We start from the raw sequence: 5021 nt of genomic DNA on the forward strand, positions 1-5021 counted from the left end.
CATCTCCTTCCGTTGAAGGCAAGGCATCTCTGTAAGGCATCTCCGGCCTTAGGTTCTTTCTTTTCCACAGCTTTGTTAGAAGCGCTCATCCAACTAATAACTGATATGCTGATTAGGGTTCTTATTTAATAGATAAGGGTTTGAAGGCCTTTACCCAATAGAGTATGGGGCCAGCTCTGTCCGTTGAAGTAAAGGCCAGACTGCTTCTCCTCCCCGGCCTGAGGGTCATTTGTTTCCCTTTACTAATTTAATTAAGGCCGCTAGTCTCGATTACGTCCTTAGGTCCCCTTGTCTAAAACCTCTCTTCCCAGGAAAGAAAAAAAAGAGGGGGAGCCATTCACTAAAACTGCATAGGAGGTGGTTGAAATGCAGGCCTGTATCCACTCGATCCAGGTTGGGGGGAAGCTCATCTGTCTGAGACACCCCAAACGCGTTCCAAGAGACCTTGTCATAAGCTTTCTTGAAGTCCACCTTCATACAAAATGGAGCTGGTCCTCTATCCTTATGGAAATTCCTCACAAGTTTATGAGCTAGAAAGATATTCTCTGTGATGTTCCGGTTTTTAATGAATGCTGCTTTGTTCTTTTTCTACTGCTTAACTATGAGAACTCGGTGATACGGCCCAATCATCTACCACCTTCAATCATTGCTATGAGCGAGACAGCTGCTCTTAAAGGTATTTGCGAATATATTCAATGTCACCCTTTCCTTTCCTCTTGTTTCCCGGAGTAATGACGGCTTCCATGCAGCACAGCGCTTTCGCTTGGGGGCATTGGGTCCGCTTCGTAGCGTCTTTCTAGGCTGCGTTTTACTTCTTCAAAGACAAAAGACAACCGGAGTCTTTGCTCCCTGGATAAGTCTCATTCGATGTCGCAACCGATGCTTAAAACATCTGATTCTATCTTTTCAGTCTTCGATCGATCATTCTCTGCTTCATATAGGAGGGCTTTCCCAGCTAACAAGGAAGCGGGATTGAAAATAGAGATCAATTCTGAACTGGACCGAGATGGCCTATACACCAATTGACTGACACCATTCCTGAAGAAAGGAAGATCGTTGCGAGAAGACCACCCTCGTGTAAATGCGGAAGCTTGGCAGCAGTAGAATGAACCTTGGGAACGATATGAAGAGAATGAAGCGGAGAAGCGGGAAGGAAAATTTAGACGGATTCCCTTTATATTTGAAGAGATTGAGTTTGACCAGCTGCTTTGATTATGTATCCCCTTAGAGGAGGAGAAAGAATAAGTAAGTAAAGACAGAACCAGTAGCCCTGTCTCTGGGTAAGGATAAGGAGCATGAAACTGAATTGGTCTTAGAAGGTTCGCTTTCTATGGAGATAAGAACAAGGAAGCACTGGCCATGGCAAGCATTGGTTGGAAGAAGAGGTGAACGAGTTCCGACCTATAAAGCAGTTCCACTGCCATTCCTGAAGTTCAAGTCCGGGTTCCTGTACGAGAAAGAAATGCAACCGGAGCGAAAAGCACCCCATCGAGGAGAACAGCATCTTGGTTGGAAGCAGCATTCATGTATGATTTCTCACCTTCGTCCCCGAAAACCTTTCTTTGATTTGATGAAGCAGAAGCTTTAGGAGTTGAAAGAGCGGAACTTATAGAAGAAGGGCGTACCAAAAAGGTCTCCCATTTCTTTTCTAATCGGGTAAGTAAGCCTTTGAGTAGAAGGAGAAAGCCTTCGGAATCATCTCATTGACTTTCGGCCGGTGCCAAGCCAAGGCCAACAAGAATGGGAGAAGGGGCTTACCCAAAATCATAGGAGTGGTAGCCCAACGGCTGACAAGCAAGAAAGGGCACTCCCAGCATGAGGTTCCCCAATAGATTAGCGAAAGGCGGTTCAAGCCATTTTTCTGAGAGCAGAACAATTGACAAGGTTTGCAGCGGAGTGGAATGAAACATTCTATCATGTCTTAGGTTGAACCTCTATCCCATGCCATGTCGGGGGAAGGAAGCACGGGCATTGACATCTCATTTCATTGATTCGCTTTCCCCTATCTCATTAGCGAAGCTAGAGTACATGAGTAGACATAGGGATGAGTTCTAACAGTCGATTTACACGAGCTGCATCTCATGATATTGACATAGAGGGGTTTGGAAAAGCTGCTTGGGTGACTGCTGTATGAAACAAGCAAACTTCTAGCATTTACATTCAATCTTACATCTTAGATTAAGCAATTGAGTTCTTCGACAGTAGAACTAGAAAGAAAACCGCCTTGATGATGAGTTCTCACCTTCTTTTCTTTATTATAGGAGTGATCCCCTTATGAGCCTGACACCTATCTTCCATCAAACAAGCGCGAAAGCAAGTCAGTCAAACGGTAGCAAGAAAGCCCCAGGACAGGGGAAAGCAAGGAACTGATAGTCTAAAGGGTGAGTCTATATACGCTATTTCTTGATGAGATGAGGTCTAACATTCGATTGATATATGAAGCGTCCCGCCTGGGAAGGAAGCCATAGCAGCCTTTAGGCCACTAGACCAGAAGGAAAAAGGCTCACAGAGCGGAGTTTCCAGGTTAACATAGACTACCTGACCTTCCCGCATTTCAGGGTCAGGAAGAAGAGGAGAAGGAGCTCCTCCTATTATAAATGAAGACTATCCTGGGCATCATCAATGACGATAGTGCCAGCTAGGTGAATGAAACCGCCAGCTCATGGATGAGCGATCAGAGTTCCCACTCATCACTATGACTGGCAAACAGTTCCGAGACTAAGATAAGTGCCTAGCTCAATGGATAAGGGAGAACATCAGCGGAGGACAAAGAGTGTCTTGCTGTCAAGTACGAAGCTGAAAGGGCTTAGCCAACGAGTTCAAATGCTGACCCAAGAAGTGAAGCAGCTTTGGGCCGCTCAAAGACCAGAGGTACTATGAGTGCCGGGGTCGGACAGCGAAAGAAATCATTTTCAGCTGAAACTTAAGCAAATTTCTTATTTAAAGAGGCAACAAAGGGAGAAGCCTTCAGGCTTGACCATCGGATCGGTAGATGATTTGAATGTCACTTCATCGACATAGGCAGTAGCAACCACTATAGAATAAAAGAAGGAAATGTTCGCATTCACATCTCAAGGAGAAGCCTGATCGGACCCAACGGTACACGAGAGCGCATTGACCAAGTATCCCCCCACCCCAAATCAAGCTTCTATTGAGTGAGACTAAACGGAAGGTTCATCTCCTGGCTTGGCACACTTCAGCGCTACTAGGAATGCTACCCTTCTTTGGACAGCAACTGGTACTGGCAGACTGGCTTACTTCTATCTAACAACCATAAACCGGAATTCCTACTTGAACTAAGAAGAAAGAAGTGGAATTAGAGACAGGATACTATCCTAACAAGCACAGAGAGGAAGGAGCGGAGCCACTCGCTTGGAAGGCAGCTACTTATTATGGAATGACATAGATAATGATGATGTATGGCCGTCCTTAACAGATGACTTACATGTTTAGAGAAAGGTTTTTCTAACTAGTGTAGGAGTTTGGCTGACCACCCTGCTTTCTTGACATTGGGGCTTTTCATCCTTTCCTCTGAAAGAACTCGGCCAGGGAATAGTCCGCAAAAATAAAGGGTAAATAACAGAAGTTTACACCAGTGTAATGGTATGACCTATATGCCCTCCTTTGATCATGTTTTCTGCTAGTAAGATCTCCGGTTTGAGAGCGATCCCGTAGTCCCCAGACATCATGGTGGATAGCCTAAAAAATGACATTTTCTCGCTAGTTACGGATGCGATTCAGATCGTCGGGGTAGCAACTTGCTTAGGGAAAGATGCAATTTTGCTTGCTTTCGCTCCTCTCCTTATCAGTCGAGCTGCTTTCGCTCCCTTGTTTTGATTAGTGAATTGGGCGAAATGCACTTTTTCACGCTAGGAGTGATGGCTTGCTTTAGCTCTCTTCAATCATCCTCATGCGAATCCTTTCCCTTAGGTGAAGCCTACACCTCTTTCTGAGCACGGGACAGCTACTCCCTGGTGCGCTGATATGACAGCAGTCTCCTTTTTACTTTTACTGAAGTCAATCTTTCCCACGGGTACCTGGAGTGACTGAATCAACTCCCTAAAAAAGAAAGAGATTCAGCATTGTCGGACACAGCTACTATTGCTTCCTTACCTAGTCCCGGAGACGACCTTTCCCGACTGGAAGAATTCTTACTATTAAAGATCACTGCCATCTCACGAATTGGATTTGAACCAATCAAGCTACTTTCCTTTTAGTCGATCGTGATGGGTCTGTCGTCCTCCTCATTATAGTCCTCCTAAAATCAATAGCATTTCGTCGGAATACATCCTGTCTTTTCTTTCACCTTTGTAGTCCTCTGCATAGTAAAAAACCAAGTCCTAACTACATACCTACAATATGGCCATACGTATCCAGAATGTAAACAAAGTCGCTACTGTCCGTGCCATTACTAATGAGATCCAAATATATTTTGTTTAGCCCGAGAATTTTTTCTTTTATATTCTCGTCTATAATAAAGGAATGTTCCACTATGTCTTTGAAACTGAGTCCTTCTGGTAATTGCATATTTCCATTCGTATCACTATAATCTTTCCAAAGCATCTCTAGTTTTGATTCGGTCTTTTGTTTAAGTTTTTCTAGATCCAACTCATTTATACGTTCCTAAAGAGTACTTCGTTCTAAAACTTGGCCAGCTTTATAAGCACCAAAAATAGCTATCGAAAGAATGAGTCCGACTCCAAGTGTAGTGATGTGATCAGAAAGAAATCTATCCATGGAAAATGAAACTTTTGTAGTTCCGCTTTTTGCTCGAAAAATGAAGAAAGACTTGTCGGAAATCGCCGGTTGGGTTGGTCCGACCAAGAAAGGCATGGGAGTCTTTGGGCATTGCTTGGAATGTAGAATGAAGGGTTGGATTGTGCGTATACTAAGTTTTTGGCTTGCAATAAAGCTAGGGTCCTGATCGAGAAAGTAAACTTTCCTATCTATCCACCTCTCCAAACACAATATCTTGAGTACCTATGATGGTGACCACATCTGCTGGCATGTGATGTTTGGAC

General features: G+C 44.2%; 1 pseudogene; it reads right to left on the bottom strand.

Annotated features, from left to right (window-relative positions):
• Positions 1-2853: 2853 nt before the first annotated feature.
• Positions 2854-5021, bottom strand: part of LOC131180015 (NADH dehydrogenase [ubiquinone] iron-sulfur protein 2-like) — a 13191-nt pseudogene continuing 11023 nt past the window's right edge.

Source organism: Hevea brasiliensis, chromosome 5 (genome assembly GCF_030052815.1).
Source record: "Hevea brasiliensis isolate MT/VB/25A 57/8 chromosome 5, ASM3005281v1, whole genome shotgun sequence".
Taxonomy (NCBI): domain Eukaryota; kingdom Viridiplantae; phylum Streptophyta; class Magnoliopsida; order Malpighiales; family Euphorbiaceae; genus Hevea; species Hevea brasiliensis.